A 21,407-nucleotide genomic window follows, 5' to 3' on the forward strand; every position below is an offset into this window, starting at 1 on the left:
AAACGAAAACAACCAAACAGAAAACAAAACAAAAAAAAAACCCTTCTTATATGGAATTTATTTTCAGTGTTTTTATGTATAGTAGCCTCGAATTAATGACTTTTATACTGGCATAACACCTATGTGTATGCTGCCCCTACACACCCTGGCTCTGCTATTTCTAACTTCATGCTAACCATAAAATTCTTATCTCCAGGAGAATAATTTAACAAATTGCTGTGATGTACATAATACAGGTAATAAAGACCTGGCAAATTTCACATTCATGTTAAGGTAGCCAGCTCTCTCATAAGCTTTTGTTTAGCAGCAACTGATAGACCATTATTAACAAACAGAACGAGATGCTGCAGCAAGTCATTTGGTCCAATTCCCACTCCTTGCTTATACTCATTGAGGAAAAATGAAGATCTGTGGAGTGCAGCCTGCCCACAAATAAGACTACCCATGTGAGATTAGAAAGCCCTCAAAGCAGGCAATCTAATTCTAAAATAAGCAACTAGAATAGGGAGTTCTGTGTTTGTGTTCTTCACTGGACTGTTTGGAAATGGAACAGAAATCATCCTTGAAACCTCCACTCATCCAAAGACAGGGTCATAACTCACCATCTCTCTAGAACATTTTTTTTCCCTTTTTTTTTTTTTTCAAACTGCCCAGTTGGGCAGGATATTGCAATACAGCCAGTCAGTAAAAGCTGCCATGACAACAAACACGTGAACTTACTCAGAAGTTCAGGTAGCTTTTCAAACATTTAAAGCAATTTGGCTTGATTAACAAACATACCACATTCCCCCACTGACAAATGTGGCCAGTGCACGCTACCAAGCTGCAGTGGGCGAAACACCCCCACCTCCATGCAGCAGTAGAGTGAAGTGAGCTGGAGACAACATTAACAGCATCAGCAGTAACTCAGAGAGGCCAGCCTGACAGGGGAGAAAGTGGCTGTGCATCCAATCTTCTCCTGGCTCCTAATTCTCCCTGTCATACCGTGCCTCATCGTCACTAAGCATCAATCGCAGTCTGCAGTATAAACACTTCTCATAAAGGAGCAGAGGTAAATGGCCTGAATTTTCATATTAGTTTTTTTTTTTTTTTTTTTTTCCAGGCCATGCACAGCTCATTTCAGTGGCACTTGCATGTTTCTGTTACTGCTCTTGGATAATCTTTTGATTATCCCTGTGTGATGCTCCAGCATCTAAGAATGATCTGTTTGCTCAGCCTCGGGTCCTTAAATTTGGGAAACAGTCAGATCCATTTGGTGTACTAGCTAAACATTGTACTTCTGAAGTCTACATTAAAAAAAATTACGGAAGTCCCACTACATTTGGTAGCTCAGAATAATGCAATGTAATGTACCAAGTACTCATACATAGAAGAACAAGCAGATATTGGACTAATTCTTGGCACGCTGAAAGCTGAGATACTCGCATATATTCTGAGTATATGACACTGTGGATTTAGCTAGCAAGGAGAAGCTCAGGAATAGGATCATGAATTTAGCTCTTTTGCCTGGTCAGAGTCAGATTCAGGCACTATATTTCACCGCATAAATGAATCCTTATTTGTTTGCCCAGAAAGTTGAAGGGAAAGTTTACTTTGCTGGATATTTCAGTCTATTTGACTAAGGCAGATTGTTAGATTTCAGATGAAACTGAATCTTCTGTACTGGCTCTTTCCTATCGAAAGTCTAGTCTGTACTTGATTTGTGACCTGAACTACTCAGAATTTTCACTGTTCTCCCTACTTTTTACTTTAAAATTTCCGGTTTTAATGAAAGATACAACATTAAGAGACATGTTTCTACTATTTTTTTATAGCTAATTTATACCTAATATATACCAACACAAACAACAACAAAAAGGTAAGAAAATAGTTCAAAATGTTATATGATCACTGCTAGGAGCAGCTCAGAATTGCCTTGACGAAGAGCACGTCATTACGAAGCAGAGAGACGGATCTTACATTGCCCTCAAGTGCACAAGCACCATAACTGCTACCAGTCCAGCTTGAGGGCCTCAGGAGATAACACAGGAAAGCCAACGAAGGCAAGAGAAAACTCCAACAGTTAGCTGCTTTCTTCAAATCTCATGCCAAAATCTGTAACTACTGTTACACCACAGATCAGTTCTTTGTTCAATCAGCTAATGCTTTCTGCAGTCCCTGGGCTACAGCATTCAGGTTAAAGACTGTGGCCAAGCTGTGGATAAAACCAGACCACTAGTTCACGATAAAACCGCAACGCTTTATTTTTTTGCTATAATGGGTTAACAGTATAAAACACCACAGTTTTCCTCAAAAAAGAAAAAGTAAGGCTGTAAGGAAAAGTACTCTAAGCTGTTCACAGTGATTCTTCAGGGACAGGAAAGCTCGGAAATGGAGAACGAGAAAATGGCAGGTATTTTACTCCAAGATATAAAATTGAAACTACTTTGCAGCAGCCAGGGCTGCAGAAGCAGTACTAGAGAGAAGCAATCCTACCATCTTTTAAGCCAAGCACCTCATTGCCATGCCAGGATGGTTGGCCGAATAGCCAGCCCCCTGCACTCTTTACAGCTTTCTGCATCTCCCCTGCATAGGGACGGAACAGTCCCTGCTCCTGCCGAGAACAGAGCCTGAAACTCTTCGCATAAATGAGAAAAGGGAGAGCTCACTTGTTTACTCTAGGCTAACAGGAGAATCAGGCTGATGCTGGCCCTATAATCCTGGGCTGCCTTATACATGTATGTATAAATAGTTATGGCCTCAGAATCTGCCGTTATTGCTGAGTCTGGGCAGAGCAGCAAATTTCAGTCAGAAGCAGAGCTTTTACAACAGAAATTCTTCATCAGCACAACTCTTCATTGCTGGAAGGTAACATCTCTTCCACCTGAGAAACAGACTTACATAGTTCTGTCTTTCTGGGGACACTAATGAGTTACTGCTCTGGGGACTGTTCACTCAGATCTCTGTAGCTGGCTTTCTCTGAGCTGTCAGCTGCTGGCTGCTCCATAAATCCCTACAACTGAGTTAAATCCTTCAGGGTGGCACGTTCTCTATGTGCTATGTTTCCTGTAACTGCTTCCCCTTTGCTCAGATCTTAACTTTATTCTCTAAACTTAGACCCTCCGCAGATCAGGCCATGAAGTACCAAAGACATCTTTATATATGAATTCAGGCTCTTCCTCCCACATAACCCTCACCTGCCATCACGTCCCTGAATATAGTTACCTTCACTCTGTCTTCTCAAGCCTTTACTCACACCTTTGTCTTCTATGGGCTTAGTAAGAAGCAAATCTGCTTTGAAATGTGGTTCCTGACATTTGTCATAGGATTTCATGCTTATTGCCTCCGAGTGACTCCAGATCAGACATGCTCAGTTTATAAAGAAGAGAGGGAAACTTGGAAAAGTCAATGCTAGCTCAACAGCGAAGCTGCTATCTTGCCTTCTTCAAATGGTTCTGCAGAATAAAGCATTCATTTTACACGTCTACCTGTAAAAAAGTACAACCATTCTTGTCCACAGGACTAGCAGGACCAAAATCCAATCTAAATTGAGTGTGTCAGTAACATTACTGGATCTGATTCCATAGACACAGTGAGCAGATGCAGTGCAAATGAAAGGCAAGTATTCAAACTCCTTGTGCTTTAAATTCACAGGACCTAAGTCTTAAGCTCACCCGGTGATTCCCTTACCTGAGGCCAGCTGCTAATCCCATCCATCTTCTTGCCCCTTCAATGATGATACCAAAACTAGTGCTAATATTAAAAGTTGTCTACAAATAAATTCCCATCTTGTTTCCATATCTGAACCTACCTCTTCCTCAGCCTGCTCCTTTCTCTTCTCTTCCTTATCTCCTGCGTCATCTTCCACCAACAGAAGCTGCCATTTCAGTGGTACTGCCTGCTGAACTGCTTTCCAAGTCATCGAGCAAACCTGTAGGAGAGGAGCAAATGTACAATTTTCATGAATTTTCACATGCAAGGCCATTTCCTTTCTTTTGAGTAATGTCAAGACTTGGACACTGCATTTTTTGCAACGCTAAGTGATCGGTGGGCCACTGTGAGCATGAGACCGTGCTCACTGTGAGCATGAGATACAAGTCCTTTGTACTGCTAGGGTGGAAATGAAGAGTTTTCCAAGTCACTGAGAACTAACCAAATCACAAAACTAACCAAACCACACAAGAACTTCACAAGACTCCCAGGACAAGTGGCTTGCATGTTCTGTGGTATGTGAAAGGACCATTTTGGGCTCAGTGGTAAAGACATGATTCACTACCTGAGTTTTCCTTGGACATAAAAGGACAATAAAGGCTGCTACAAAGCCATAAAGAGCTCTAGAGGCAGATGGACAGTAAACATCAGGCAGTGAAGACTGAGAAGACTGAAGTTCAAAACTGAACAAATGAGAAGAATAGCAAAGGGGTAGGATAAATAAAAGATGATGCAAGACATTCAGACAAATAATAATAAAAAATTCAAGTCCGGAGGACACATGGGGTGCTATGAGTGTAGCAGTCTCAGTGGCTTGGAGAGATACAGCAGCCAGGCTAATTTATTGAGATAGAAAAATGACATTTTCTGGAACAAGCTAAATTATTTGCCTCAGCACTCCTGAAAGAGAAAAGAAGCTGACAGAAAATGACATGTCATATAATTCTCAGAGTGACAAGAAAGGAAACTAGCAGAGATGCAAGGGTTGGGGCCTATATATCCCTCCAGTACTTTTTGGCTGCCTAGGGCAAACCCTGCAGTTGATGAATACAGACAACATACCAATGACAAGCCAGAAGTGCTCTGTGATGGGGAAGGATTCTGTCTGATCATCTCCATGGAGCTCAGGACAGTCTCCAGGTCTTACTCTCCTTTGCCACAGCTTTTAAGTCTTCATTTCTGCCTGTACAAAGTGACTATGAAATTCTTCCAAATAAGAGTTCTTTTTTCTTGGTGGCAGCTCAGCACTCCCTGTTCACAGGTATAAATATCTAGACAAGGTGCAAAGAAAAAATTCAGGCATGAACTTATGTTGCTGTTCATAAGGGAAGCAGGTCAGAAGCCTTTTCCAAAGTCATGTGAAGTTAACAGTGGGGGATCTGGCCTTCTGCAAGTTAGGTGCACCCCCTGTGAGCTCTGCCTGCTAAGCTGCCTTGCTCCTAGGTAAAGGGACCACTGGCTTCTAAATACCAATGGGACCTCAATGTAACATACATTTTCAGGAAAAAAAAAGTGCTCCATCAGTCAGTTTTTCTCTTGGCATCAACAGCGGCCCCATTTTTCCCTTCTTATAACTCACTTCTGTTACAAAATAGCTCCCCTTAGTGACTGAGGGTACCCATGCACGTACCCTGTGCACTGTGTTATAATAACTCTGTTACACGAATGCCTGGAGGTTAGTGACTACCTCCAAGGGTCTCACTCCGTACTTAAGCATAACCAATGCAGCAGAGCCAAAACTTGTGAAAATAAACTAATTTTGAATAAAGAGGAACACATCGACCCACCAAAAAGCAGAATGCAAAATTATTTGTCCTGCTTTTCCAGGTTCTAAGAACAACAGTAATGTTCAAAGTTTGAGGTAAAAAACAGTTTTCTAGACTGCATATACACTTGGCATTTTACTTTCCATATGCATAGAAGAAATTTGGATCTCATGGTACATGGATAACATGATTTCAAAGAGTAACATTATTTAGAGTTATTAAGAAATAGAATTCCAGACAAGCCTTATGAAGATCTGCTAACTACACAAGCCGAGAAATCTTGAAGTGATAAAATGCTTGTAGTGATGCTCTTGGAAGTTGTAAACATCCAGAAATTGTGTGTTCTTTCCGCAGAATTCTGACGGATTCATTTGTCAGCTGCCAATTTTCTGCCTACAGTGAAGAAAGCCACATCGCAGAGTGTTATTATCACACACAATGCAAGCAGGCGCAGTTACGTATAGACAGATGAACCTAAGGGGTGGATAATGGATAAATTACAGAATTTGGTAAATATATTTAAGAAAGAGACCTTAAAACGAGGGTGTTTGAATTCCCTCTTTTCAAATGTCAGCAAGTTAGAAGATCATGGCAATTGCTCACTTTAAACATACTCGAGAAAGTAATCAATAGAGAAGACAGAGTAATAACAGAGCTTAATTCAATATAAATAGACTAGGAGAATAAATCTCTCCCTAAACTATGAGATAAGTCTTTTCCCATTACGTTTCATTCTATGCTTCTAAAACAGCATGCGTGTGAGCCTCTGATGAGATATGAAAATTGCAAAACTAAGCTACAAGCACAGGTATGTGCGGAATTGTATGAGGAATGTAATAAATAAGAGGACATGCAAGACAAGGATAAATTTCTCCTCTTGACACTTTATAGACGCTCTTTTAGCTCTGCAGAAACTGAAGTGCACTTCTGACCTCACTGAACACAGCTGGTTCCCTCAGGGCAATACCCAAACCATGGGCTTCCAGGACTTTATCGGCACTACAAGCTTTGCACAGTAACCAACATACCTGAATCTGCAACTTTATACTTTATGAATCTGCGACACGTTATGGGGGCAGCTGTAGCAAACCAGTATGAGAAAAGGACATTGTTGTAATTCCAAGTGACTGGAAACAACCTAGATCAAAGCACTGGGTTCAGCAGGTAAATAATTACATAGTCTGGTTTAGCTGAAAGCTTGTCTTTGCTGGAAGGACTCTTACTGAGTCACAGGCTCTTTGAGTACCCAAACAATCTGCAAATTTGTGTCCCAACACATCAAACACAAATACCATTTTCTGGGCACAGTCTGCTTATTAATTATGCTGAAGTTCTGGTTGGAAACAAAGGGGGAATCGTGCCAATAGAGCACAGAAAAATCTGCACATACTGCCTATGGGATAGGAAGAAGGAAGCGAAGTGTATCCTCAATAGCCACAGGTTCCAAAATTCCAGAGCCAGAAGTAACAAAGGTTTATGTACATACTGCATTTCAGACCTGGGCTTATAGCAGAGGTGCAGGAAGCTGACCCTGACCCCACCACATACCAGAAGTTAGCAGGTATAAGAAGGTGAAGATGAAGAAAGTGCAACAAACAGCTGGGGCATAATACAGAAACACTGACATTTTTGTGATTTTTGCAAGTTTTCACAAAATGAGAAATTCAACCCTTACTCCAGAGAGACAGCGAGCCATCCCAGTGTCCTGCCCACCCCAGTATCCTACAAGATGAGCAGTGCTTTGCACACTCCAGGCTGCTACACACCACACAAAACTCAACGGCCAGACAAGTGAGGTGGCTTTCGTTTCCAAGGAGTGAGAAGAGGCTGAACAGATGTCTGAGCACAAGAACAGCTTGCAGCACAAGATCGGCAGGACCCCGGGCTAATCAATAATTTCAGGACAGCAGTATGTAACGGCACGTTGTGCTGGAGAGAAGAGCTGATCAATGCTTTATTATGCTCTTGCACTCGATATTGGATGCTGCAGGATGCTCATAGCTGCGTGCATTAGACTGTGGTGCTTTTTGCCACAACATGAAACACACAGCAAAAAGCCAAGAGAAAACTGGGTCCGTGACTTTTCTTGTCAGTGGTTCTTGTTCCCAAATCATCTCCCAGCCCTGCTGCTGGTTCAGCTGTGCTAACAGTTGCTTTGCAGCAAACCAGCTGCCTAAAACCATGGAGACTGACAAACAAATCTTGGTCTTGGTGACCCCGTCCAGCACCACGAGCACCATGCTGCAGACAAGGCAATGGAAGGAAATGCCATGTCTTGCTCTCTTGCTTCCAGTAGGATTGAGACAAGCCATAGGAAGACTAAACCCAGGCAGTAAAACCAAGCAACTTCTGTATATTCTTTGTCTTTAACATTCAGGAGCTACCCACCATGAAGTTCTGGATTCAGTCTTAATCTAGGTCCCCTCTAATTTTTGTCTCTCTTCCCCCAAAGCTCTCCAAGACAGCTGGTTGAGCAGAACAGCAGGCTGAGAGCAATTTCTGACAACACACACCAGAAACAGGCACAGGAAAAAACATCCAAAATAGCTCTAGTGGGTTTTACATACATCTCAAACTGTAATTGTGCCAGGAGAACTTTCCTGCATCCACTGACAGAGAGACTCCCAGCTTCCAGCTTCCAGATCAGGTGCTGGTATCTTCACCATCTCTCTGGGATTTTCCCTTACAGAAAACGTTGAACATTTCTCTGTTCCCTTCTAGAAAAGTGCCCATTTCTGACCTAAAAGCTTTGCTGCGGGATTGCTACTGGATGAAACAGAGTCTGGCTCTGTTTTGCCTGCCTTGCCCCGCCTCACATCCATGGTTTGTGAAGATAACGCAGAGATGATGAGAACTTGGGCCTGGGGCTGATACTAGAGGGGACGAAGTGCCAGCCAGCTGTCTCTCCCCGGCTGGGTTAGCTGAGCAGTGTGGGCTCACGTTGGTGATGCAGAGAATCACAGGGAGTGCAATCCTCCACAAGCTGGTGTCAGTTACCTGCAGGCAGGGAATGAGTTCTGTTCTCACTCTCTCCAGCCCCCACCGTATTTTAGAGGACGTTTTTTTCATTCCCTCAAGGCACTGGCACTGATGGAAATCTAGTGGCAAGGTCTCCTCATTCATCTCAATCACAAACAACAGATTTTGACTGAGCAATTTACATCTGCCTCCCACTTTGCCTGCCTTGGTCCTTAGGGCTACTAAAGGTTAATTTCTATCAGTGTGAGAATGTCATTGCCTCCTCTAAACACATCCTTCCATGTGTGTTTTGATTGCTTTGTCAGTGGCGAGGCTGAGAATAGATCTCATTGTTATTTTTGCTCAAATCACTTATCACAGCCGACTGTCAGCTTCCTGAGCATTGCAAGCTCCAGCATTTGTGTGTTTATGAGCAATTTCATTACCCGGGATGAAGCAGGAACCCACCTGAAATGGCAGCACAGCAGTAGGGCAGCTAAATGATGGGTAGTTAGCCAGTGTACTGAGCAGTCCACCAAGGGGTGGACACAAGCATTGGTTTGCCCAGCCATGGAGGGCAATGAAATAGGTGTTGGAGTGGGGCTTTGCTCAAAGAAACCCTACCTTGTGCAACATCCCATCCCACTGAGCTGCTTCCTGTTAGCATGAGGGCAATTCCCTGAGCTACGTGCTGAAACCCAACTGGAGTGTGAAACTGCTGTTTTCATTACTCCTGTCCTTACGGCTCCCTGTTTGCCACATCTATTCCACTTTCATTAAACAGAGCAAGTGTTTGCACACCACAACACTACCTGAAGTCATGCTGTAAACATAGCCCAGGGCCTGCAGTGCCAAAGGGTCTGACCCTGGCATGAAGGAAGGTGGGGTTCCTCATTTCTAGGCTCTAAGTCAGTCCCTCCAGCTCTCTGCCTAGAATCCCCACCTGAAAGGGAAGATAACACATCTGCCGTACAGCTGAGGGAGGCTTCCAGAACTGATGTCTGCCAAGATGAAAGGCAGTTCCCAGCACAAAGTGCTGCTTCAAATGTTGGCAGTGCACATGTCACCGGATTACCTTCTGCAGCTGCCTTGCAGACAGCCAGCTCGCTGTCCATGGTGGCAAAATGCAACTTTGCAGAATTATGACAGAGCATGGAATTGCATTCTACTGCACTTTGGCCACAGCCATGGACTCTTAACAAAGCTCCTTAGACTAATGTGCCCAAATTTCCGATGACAGAATGAAAACAAGCCTGCTGACTAAAACAGAGGGTGACCAACTTCAGCTGGGGTTCCAAGTGTTCCAGGCAATGGAAACAGCTCAATAATTCATGCCAATCTAACACTGTCAGGGGACAGCACCTCTTTTGCCATTTGTTCCCAGAAATACCCTTGTGATTTGCCTAGACAAATAGAGTAATACCTTCTATTAGCAAGTCTGACTACAGACATCTCCTAGAGAAGCTGCTCTCCATGGGATAAGGAGCAGTTGCTCAGCAAAGCAAACAAGGAATAAAACAGATTCACATTTGTTCTAACCATCAATGAGTAGACACCAGGTTAAAACCTCAGGTTTCTTTCTGATATGGATTTAGGGCTCTGACTCACAAGCACTTTCAGGCTGAGCTGCAGCAGCTTTAGAGGTCAGGAATAACCAGCACGAAGGTTTACATCTTCAGCTGGTTCAGCCAGTTCCATACAAGTTGTGAACTGGAGACTTTGGCCACTGCAGCTCCCAGTGTAGCACATTCACAGGCTGCAAGCAATGGTTTAAGTTACAGTACAGAACTGTGAAGGCTTAGGAGCTGAACCATTGCTTGATCTACTACAGGTGATGCAATCTCCACAGGAACAAGGAGGAGCTGGAGGCATTACCCCATATCAAGCAGCACAACTTGCTGGGCTCATGAGACCTCAGCGCTTGGATTCCTGCAGCAAGTCAAAAGGATGCTGAGACCTTGGTTGCTCCATCACCTTTGAAAATAAGATGTAGTGTCCTGAAATGCACCAAGATTTTTGAAAGTGTATTTTTACCTTTTGTGCGATCCACAGCCAGGTGCTTCTGGGGTTCAGATATGATTTCCTACTCTTTGCATCTGTTTGCCTGGATGCCCAGGGGGTTCCCTTCCAACCTGAATGTCACTTTTATAGGAGCTGTTCATAAGGGCCTGTTAAAATTTATGTAAGGTTCACAGCTGAATTCTACTAGGCCAGTTATTTTTTTGCCTTTTTCCTCCTTGGCCTTTGGAGACTAGACACAACATAGTTTTCACACAGACTAAACACAGTTTTGTAGACTAAACATACAGACAACAGTTTTCATACAGACTAAACACAGCTTTTGTAGACTAAACAGATAGACACAGAGTAGTTTTTATATAGACTAAACATAGTTTTTATAGACTAAACATACAGACACAACACAGTTTTCATACAGACTATTTTACAGAATTAAAAGTTGTTTAGATGGAGAAGGAAAAAAGCTCCTTTCTTGCCCTCTGACCATTTAACTCTTGTTTTTTCTTAGCTACTACCAGTACGTGATGTCTGAAAGAAGCTAATTTCACCTGCTTTCCTGGGATGCTGCAGAACAGTACCAGAAGTTATTGGGAGACGCCTCAGGCTCCTGCTGTCACAGAGAGCAGGTGAGGAGCAGTAGCGTGTCCACCTACCTAACTGCTGGCATCTCTAATGCCGCCAAAATACAGACCTACACGTGGAGCACCAACAACTCCAGAGACGAGTGGGCTCCACGACGAAAAGGAAGCGGCACACGGAGCTCCTTGTGCTGCAGGCAGCTGTGTGCGGCCGGCGGGCGACACCGCGTGGCCAGCCCGGCTCCGGGCCCGCTCCCTGCAGGGACCAGGAGGGCACAGGGTGCAGGAGAGCAGGGCTGGGGCTGTGGGCTGTGCCTCCCCTGCTAGCAAGGAGCCCCAGTAAAAGTAACAGGGGGAGCCTGGGCTTTCTGCTGTCTCCACTGCGTGGCTGTTGTTGCTGCGAAGCTGGGAGCTGCGCTGGGTTAATTCCCAGGGAATCCACAATAAGCTTTCATTAGCCATCAAAGCCCTGATGCACGTAGATCTTGCAGCTCAGCAGTACCTGTATGGCTTTAGAAGGCAACCACCTGCGAGCACAGAGCGTGCTTCCCAGGGAATCCCACTGCACGCCTGCAGTGCTCCACTCTGCGGGCAGCCTGACTCTGGCCTCTCACACCTTAGTGCCTCCTTGTCCCCCTCCCTGTCACAGTCTCTGAGCCCAATTCACGTTCTGGAAAGAAAAGCTGCCCAGCCTGGAAGTTAACTACAAACTTTAATTGCCTCCTGATATTAAAAAGTGGCCTCTGATTTATTGCAGCCCATCCTCTGGCTAACATTTTGCCAGAAATAGGTGACAAAGGGCTTTATAACAGTGCTGCTGTGCTTGTCAAGCTAAGGAGAGGCAGGCACGGGCACTACCACAACACGTGTGCCTCACGGGGACAAGGGGACAAGGAGGGAAGGCAAACAAAGCCAGGATGCAGGCTGCGTTTGAATTAGGTTAGCTCAAAGCCTGTAACTACATTAACAAAAAGCAATACTGAAAATTCAACTGCATCCCTAAAATAAGAGACAGGAACTGCTGGAGTCTAATTCCGATTGCTGAACTTCAAAGCGAGGGGATTTCAGTCTTGTCTTAAGTGAAAAGCTCAATACACTCAATCCGGCCACTTCCACAAACCAAGCAGTGGCTTAACCCATCTCGGTGATGGATAAGGCTGGCTTCTAATGGATCGCTGTCCAGAGATCAGCTGCCTCCAGTCCTTGAACCCACAGTAAATTAAATGCCTAATGCTGCATTGGAGCCCACAACCAAAGAAATTCAAACAGTAAATCAAATTGAGAGAGTTCAAAGTCATCTTCTGTTTTTATCAGCCAGAGGTTCAGCAAAATTTCTTCACTGACATTTAAAGGCAGAAGCTTTGTCATCCCACCAGGGGCTGCAGACAAGCACAAACACGGGCTATTCCTTGGGCACAGAGGCAAGGAATGAATTCTTGCACAGAACTTTCCTACTCTTACCCAGGCAGAAAACACCTGGGTAAGATCCCCTGGGGATCTGTATGGTACATCTACAGGGCAAACACCAGTCCTCCCTTAGGCCTGGCTCACATCCTGCGTACATCTCCCAAAGGACACTTCAGGGAACTAGGAAAACCCACTGGTCAGACACATGCCATTTTGGGACTTCTTACTGGGACAAGAAGCTTTCCTTCTCCTGCATTATATATCCCACACAGGGCTGGCCTGTCAAAGTACTTGGATTTTGGGGTGGTTGGGTTTGGGCCATGTATCTCAGTGGCAGATCCCAAATCTCTGTAACACACACGGACTCAAAGTGCAATGACCAGGTAGAGGCAGGCTGGCTAGCAGGTTCTTTGAGGTATCTGCAGCGGCAACTTCCCCCCAGACCTGTCTGTGACCCTGCTCCATTTATCTGGGGTGCAAGGTGAGCATGGGCAGGTGGCTTTAAGCCAGAACCAAGTCTTCCCTCTTGAGACACTCACTGTAACGTCTACCTGCACAGAGAGCACTCCGTCTCTCCACCTTCTAGAGCTCCCCTGCACCCCTGCTTGGTGTCACGGAGAGCTGACAGGACTGGCAGCTGAGCACATCTTGCTGCTGCCATCTCACAGCCCTTTGTGGGAATCTGTCAGCAGCCACAGTCAGATTGTGGGAGTCACTGGCTGCATGCTGGCTGGCTTCTCTCTGACATGTCGTTCCAATTCAGAGGTATGGGTAGGTTTTTGACAGGGGGTATGGTCAGGTTCTCTCTTTGAATCCTGTTCTGTGTAAGAATTCATTCACCTTACCAATTCTGGGAGATAAGGTAGCCTCTGCAACTCTTGCACCCGTCTTATCAGTTGGCACAAATAAAAGCGGGCAAGCACTGAGGACCTGAGTCCTCAATCATGGGAAACCCAAATGGCTTTTCAGGAGAATTCATTTTCTTGTCTATTCTGACAGAAAGCCTTCACGTAACTCAAGTGACACACATCTGTTTGATGGATGCTGCCACAAACTTCTGCCTTTTCATGCTGAAGATTGATGGGTCCTAGAAACGGGTAAGTGTCATTCACCTGAGAACTGGGATTCCTGCTTGAATGGAACAAACAGTCCTTTCCTGCATCCACGAACCGCTGAAGCAACTCCTGGACACAACAGACTCCATCAGTGCCAAAGAGAGAAGGTCACTGAACAAAAAGCATCTCAGAGCAGCAGTGGGTACTAGTATAGCCAGCTTTGTTCACTGAATTAAAACAGCACCTCCTTCAGAGGATCCCTTTGGTTCCCCAAGTCCAGGATCAGCTTTAATTCAGAAGGAACGAACAATGTTTATAAAACCACACAGCACTGAAATTAACAGGGTTACTCCTATGTGCAGCAGATTTGCAGAATCAGATCCACAATTAGTGTCTTATTTGAATAGAGTTCTGAAAGAGGCAGGTTATTTTTCATGGTGCCTGTCTCTGTGTTGCTATCTGCCCCTAACGTTTCAGCACTAGTTTTGCATTCATCAGCAAGGCCAGTTAAAAATCGCCTGAGCCACCATTTGACCAAGTGCTTATCTGCACAACTGCACAACCCATACCATCAGTTAGGGAAAAACAATTTCCCCTGGCTACTAGAGACAGCCTAATTACCTAATCTGACAGGTTATTAATGGTTCAAGTCAACAAAAAGTATAATGGATGCTGATAAGCACAAGCTGCCTGGACATTTGGCACATACAACCCAGCTAGAAATCACTGCTATGAAAAGCTGCCACTGGCCACAGGACTAAATTGTCTGATCTCTCAGGGTTTCATTTAAAAGGTCTATCAAAATGATAAAGAGACAAACTAGCAAGTTTAGTCCATTAACGAGGACTGTGAAAGAGCCTAACAGGATGAAAGATACTTATGTTCCAGGTTAATGTAAAAATAAATCTCGGCTTCGTTTCTCTGCAATTACAACAGCCTCCCCTTTTACAGGGCTACTTTGGGGACAAAAATCATGTTATTGTCTGTACTAGGAAGGAGAGCAGTACACATAAGGGTTTTGCAAGGAAACGGGCAGCAAGAGCCAAGATACAGGCTTTTTTTTTTTTTTCTTTAAACAGCATTGTCAGACCTCCCATAACTCACCACAAGTGCTGCTCTGTCTCATGGGTCTGCTTTAAAGACCCTGCTGCTGCAGCCATGTGATCCCAGCAGAAACTCAGCTTTTCCATTTAGAGAGCAAAAAGAGCCATATCCCTTGCAGGTACTGGGAGCAGTACACCCGCCACATATGTAACTCGAACAGCTCCAAGCCAGAAAGCGTATAAAAAGGAACTCATGCTTTCAGTTATTTATTGTAATCTCAGGGTTTTCCAGGCCAGTTTTGTAACCACCCAGCACTTGTCACCTGCAGCATAAATGCCTGGAGCTAGCAGCACTGAGGCCGTTTAAGGACAAAGAGAAAGAAAGGGATTTGTCCCATAGGCTTCAGCTTCCAGTTAGCACATCCCAACACCGACTGTACCTAAAGCAAACCAACCAACAGGCAGCTTGCACCTCCAGCACCCATGAGGCAGGTTTTTCACAACCTCCTAGTTAACTTTGTTTTGGTTCATTGGCTTTTTTTTTTTTTTTTCTTAATGGAACATTTTTCACTCTGTTTTGTTCTCCAGTTCCCTGGGAAATCTTTCATCCACCACTTGCATGTAGTTGACTGCTCACTGCAATCATCCATCCTCTATTGCCCATGCAATGAGAGGGCTAAAGGGGGCTGGGGGCTGCCTGAGCAAACAATACTCCAGTACATCTCAGGTATGCTTCGAGACATGTTCCATCACCAAGCAAAAACTTTAAGCAACTGAAATATTTATCTCAACCCCTGTGAGGCCCCTGCAACGTGACCACCTTGAAAAAGTAACAGAGGAGACACCTATCTGTTTAAATTCACCCTGGATATATTAATTAAATGTTGAACTGAAACTTAAAGTGAAGAGATTGCTGTCAAGGATATTTCACTTTTACAATAGCTTGTACTGGAAATACAAGCCCTGGTGGCTCACTCAATGCTAGCATTGCACACAGCGCTTGCTGTAAAATTATTGCATAAAGCAATAATGCACATGTTGCATAAAGCCCAGCTTCCAATTCAAATAAAGCAACAACTGGTTTCCTTGGATTTGTTTTTTCCTATGCCAGCTCTAAAATTACAAATATCTACAACCCACTCTGCAGCAGACTCAAATTCTTTAAACCACAACAAAGAGAAATGCAAAGCAATTTTGACTGGAACTATGAAAAGAACCACATCAAAATCAGAGGGTTACTTTAATACCAAAATCTTTCACCACATTCTCAAAACCATGATATATTTAGAAAATCCCAGTAGTTCATGTTGTCCACAAAACTGTTGGTGCTACTGGAGATTGCAGACACTAAAGGGATATAATTAAGGCCAACAGAGAGGACAAGACATGATATAAGCTGCAGAATGCTTCTAGCCCAGGTACTGCTGTTTAGGTGGCAAAAGGTTGTTTCCCTGTTTTAACGTGAGGCAAAAGAAGATGCTTCCCACAAAACATTCCACGGAAAGCCTGCAGCTCAAGAGTTGCAAGGACCATAGTTCGCTGCTATCAAGCAGGTCCACCTGGTCAAAACATTTCCCCAGCAGGCAGCTGCTGTGCTTGAATCATGTGCTTTCACACCCTGGACTGCGTGTTTGAACACTGCAAAGCAGGCAGTTGATACTAAAGCAAGTCAAAGAGGGTCTCCCCTACCAAAGAGGGTTGTAGATTTTTTTCAGTCAGATGAAAACATAGGCAGTGATACCATCATTGTTTAACCAAAATTACATAAGCTTATTATTGGCCCAAAAAGGCAATAACTGTGTATTAGGTTCTGTGTAAATGAGCTAGGCCTGTCTCTCTTGTTCTATCTGGGTAACACAATTCATCAGCTTTAACCACCACACAGCTGCTCACCTCTCTGAAGTTCTTTACCTGTCTCTCCGTATCTTCAAGACCAGACCTCATATAAGTTCATTACCTTTGAGTACCTGTGCGTGCTGGAGCTCTGGACACCCACACATGCATGCAGTAACCTGTCAGCCCGTTGCAAGGAGAGGAGGCTTACTGCCAATGAAGTCCCCATCAGACAGGCTCCTGGCACCACAGATGACATCGTACATGACATCCACTATAAAGACACCAAAAAGTCATCCTTTAAGTGCACAAACTTTTCCAGAAAAAGAACATCAGCAAATATGGCATTAAAGTCCAGGAAAGCACTACATCTTTACACAGTACATAGTAACCCGTAATAATCTGTGGTCTTGCTATCTACAACTATTCCTTTTCTCATTTCTTGGGTAGGAATTGGTGAAGGAATTGGTAGGAATATGGTGAAGGATCTTTGGACATCTAAGTGCTTTGTACACTCTAAGGTCAAGAAAGCTAATAAGGCACAGAAGGGAGGCATTTTCTGCTTGTGAATCACAAACCTGCAGAACACTCAACAACGTATGATGGAAAAATATACCAAGTGGCACAAAGGTACCACAAACAATTTTAGGCAGTATTAGACAAATAGCCCTAAGCTGTTCCTTCCCCTGCATATAAAAAAATAAACATTAAAAAAAACATCAGAGTATATATGTAACTTTATTTCATCCTTCTGCTTTCCCTGGCTTCCCTGGCTGTTTGAATGCTACAATACAGACTTAAAAAAATATATGTTTGCTAAGAGCTGTGTTCTGATCTCATAAAATCTTTTACTTTCATGCCATTTGAGCTGATGTCAAAGTTCTCATTTAACTCATCACAAAAGGATGAGGAAAATGCATACTCTCAACTTTCTCAGCATTATAGGCAGTTTTTTTCCCAAACTTTTTTTCACATTTTTACAAATACCACAAGAGGGAGCAACGAGTTCACCTTCTGATCTGAGAAACAGGTAAGGAAAAGCAGTTCCACGTCATCAGTAAGGCCGAACTTGGTCATAGGCAGTTTATGATGCTTTTACACAGCACACAGGTCCTCGGGCAGTTCACAGGGGCAGTTCTTTGCTTTGAGAAGGGTGTTGTCTCACATCCACACCGTGCAGAGCTCTCTTCAAAGTCAGCAGTTGCTGCAGAGCTCATCTGAGGAACAGAAAGACAGAGTAATGCCATAAGGCTGGTACAATCAAGACAATCCTGATGGAGGAAAAAAAAAAAAAAAAAAAAAAAAGCAGTGCTAGCAGGATGCTTACATGAAATTTGTGAGCATTTCTAACTATATTGGGTATGCACGTGGAGGTGAGGGACAAGGAGCAGAACTAGATAATTCTAGCAGCACGTACTGCTTCTAACTGCAGCATCCTGTGATTTCTCAGTAAATATGTTATCTGAAAACAGCTTCCTAAAAAATCCTCCTGAACTACTAGCACTTCTTCAGCATAAACTTGGCCACAAAGAGGGAACGAGCTCTTTGAATAGTAAGGTCTCGCTGGTCATTCCTTTTCTCTTTTACCACTCAGATCATTGACACTCCTAAGTTCTACTGTTATGAAACAGAATTGTTAGAATGGAAAAATGAATCTTAAATCCAGGCAGTTACAGATTGCAGCTGACACCACTATTAAAAACAGTGACTAAAATCTCATCCCAGCAGAGCACTCCCACAGGTGCTTCGGCCCACTGACTTCCCACATGCAGGAGTTTTAACTGTACCGTTTTTATCACTGGTATCAAACACAGTAAGTCAAATATCCTTACAAACTGCTGGACAAAGACAGACTATATCCAGACGTATTTTCTAGAAGGAGGTGAAGAGAACTGAGCCCTCTGCCTCACACTTACCCTCCTTTTGGCTAAGGTTAGTTGGCTGTAGCTATTCAACTCTGCTCAGATCTGGGCTGCATCTGTCCCATCACTCACAATGAGGATCAAACACACAAATGAGGGGCGTGCTGAGTCCTAGAATGTCAGTGTGGCTGCAGACCACAGCTATTTCCCCTTGATAGGCAGAGGCTGTCACAAACACCAACAGAAGCAGACCCAGGTAAGCACTTTCTGAAATGCAGCACACCTGGTAACTGCATAACATGTCACCAGTCGAGCACACACCGGACACAATTCCCTTCATCCTCGCACTGTTATCAATCAGAAGCAGAGCTGCTGCAGTCAGACAGGCACGCGATAACCCAAATCCCCTCAGACTCGATGCCCTGGCAAATGCAGCAGAGGGAGCTCCCAGATCACACCATTACCAACTGCAGGACTCTGTCCTTTCCCTTGAAGGCGGTTCAAAAGGCAAGAATGAGACAGATGCAATCCACAAAACAGCACAAATACCTCCCTGTAGCTGAGTGTGTTTTACAGTAAAATCCTCAGTTGTTACGGAATAGCTGCAGGTTTGGCAGTAAGCACACAGAGACAGATTTACCACTACAGACTTTTACCAGATAGGCTGATTCACCGACAATATTTGACAGGAGAAAAGATGCACACACACTACAGGTTTCTACAGTTACACCTACTTTAAAATTTTAAATGTATTACAGTGGGTGTCATTAAAGGGAGTCTGATAGTTGAGCCAGTAAGGCAGAACACGGGCAAGCACTTTTTTTTATATACAGACCACACCACCACCTTCCCCACATCACTCCGTCCCTCCGTGACTCACTTTCCTGTGTAAAATGACAGCAGCAGCAGCAAAAAGTGCTATGAAGCAACCAGATGAAGCAGCATTCACTCCAGCTGTGGAAGAGAGAGAGAATACCAAATTTATCTAAGAGTCTCCTTTGCATATTACCAGACAGTCCATGCCCTCAAAGCGCTGTGTCTTTGGTCCCTGTCTGCAAACGAAGAAGTGAGCTGACCTAGTCACAGCACCTGCTGTGTTTGGGATGAACTGGGTGTCTATCCTTTATCTGCATTAAGGAATCCTGGAGAATTTCAGACAATACCAAACAACAACATCTGTTAAAAAATATTTCTCAAGTAGTCATTATAATTAACTAAACAAAAAATTGTTTTGAATTGTTTTTATTGTTCCTTGCACCTGTGGTTCCCCTAAGCCCTACCAGGTTTTTAAGTTTCTCTCCATAAATGCAAAGTCTAAAATCTCCTAGAAGTTAAAACACGTATTCTTTAACTCCCAGAAAAGAGCCTTGTACAATGCTGTGACCCCAGAACGGGTGCCTTCTGCAGACCCAGAACGTATTTCAGTATCATAACAACACTGCCAGAGCTGCCCATGCAGCAAAGAGCTCTTCACTTTTCACCTAGAGGGTTTAAGAAACAGTCCATTATGCCAGCTGCTGAAAGAATGCGGTGCGTTTGGGTTGTTCGAGGTCTCTCTCACAATACTTCATCACGTAATTCCAACAGGACCTCTTACAACCTCTTACATGCCTGCCCTTCGCAAACAAACCCCTTCAAGTACCAAATGCACAGAGGAAAGGCTGAAGTGCTCTTTATTTTCCTATATAAAAGACCTGTAAAGGGAGATTAGAACAGATATGAAATCCAGACTGTAAGCAAAAGTGGATGTGGACACAGCAGAAGGCATCTGCTCCAGGCTGAATGTGCACAGTGACAGCAGAGTCCATCATCTCAACACGACGGTTTCTCTACAGTCATGCAGCAACACCCCCATTCTTACCTCACTTGTTTTCCAACCAATATTTTACTGTGCTCTTGAATATGCAGCAGAGAAAGGGAAGCAGATTTGCCTTGTAATGTGCACACATTTTTTCCAAGCAGTCAGGTATGCCTCATCAGCAAAAAGCAGTTACATTATTTTCCAAAGTTATTAACTGAAATGGGAAACCAGCATACTGTGATTCCATTACAAAAGAGTTACTGCGCTCAAGCACAGCTGGTGTAATAGCATCAACTGGCTTCGACAGAATCCAGCTATGCCAGCTAGGGCTCTGTCCCACAAAATCCAGCCTTGCAGGTCACCAGCATGTGCAGAATTGCCACGTAACCAAGATCTCAAACCATAAACAGAAAGAGAGGTGCTGATCTACAAAGATCACACAGATCCTCACAGAGAGCTGTGTAAAACAGAAATATAATGAAATAGCAAATATGAAACAAACTGGAGAGGTACATTGGCATTAAAGATGCTCAGCACCCTTCAGGATCTGGTTCCTAGAACATCAAAGTTGGATCAGAGCTTTCATCAGAGGCACTTCTTTATCCAAGCTCTGCACTGACGTCGCTATTGGCTTGAAGACGACGTCTGCTCACTGAAGATCCGTGCTGAGCTGGCAAATCAACTCCTTGGACACACCTCAAGAAGTGTTTCCTGTTAACCCTGTCAAGTATTTTATCTCTCTTATAATTTTCTTGCAACATGATTATGGACAGGCTTTGCTTTCTGAGCTGAAGTATTAATCTTTAAATATAAATATATATTTTAATGAAGTTCTATGAAGAAAGCTGGCATATGATCAGTGTGCCCTTAAAACAAACCAAGAAACATTTCAAGCACATCAAGCATCAGACCCCTCGCGAGGTCCCAGCGCTGCTGTCATCTCCAAACATAAGCATATACTTCCCTTCACCTTTCAAATGCTTTCAAAGAAGCTGAGCTTTGTTATTGATCCGTCACATTTTACTTTTTATGGGAGCCAAAGAAAAGCAAGAAAGCAGTAGCAGCAAGGTTGGTCAATCACAAAACGATGAAAATGTCATTTAGATCACACTCATTATGGGCATTTTTCAATGGCACTGGGCAGCAACTGTGAAACAGGCTCTCCAGCTCACAGTAAGACACAATACAACTGCAAAATACTAAGTCAGAAGTTCAGCCAGCAGTATGGGACTTGCCTGAGGACATCCAAGAAATCCAGACCATGACAGAAAAGGAAGACTACACTGTATCCCAGAATTAACAGCTAAAACATATTCATCCTTGAAAATTTCCAGGGGGAGCATGATTCACCTGATCATAGAATGCTAGAGAACTGCAAACTAATAGAATGAAGCA

This window comes from Aythya marila (assembly GCF_965140915.1).
Source record: "Aythya marila genome assembly, chromosome: 13".
In the NCBI taxonomy this organism is placed as follows: Eukaryota; Metazoa; Chordata; class Aves; order Anseriformes; family Anatidae; genus Aythya; species Aythya marila.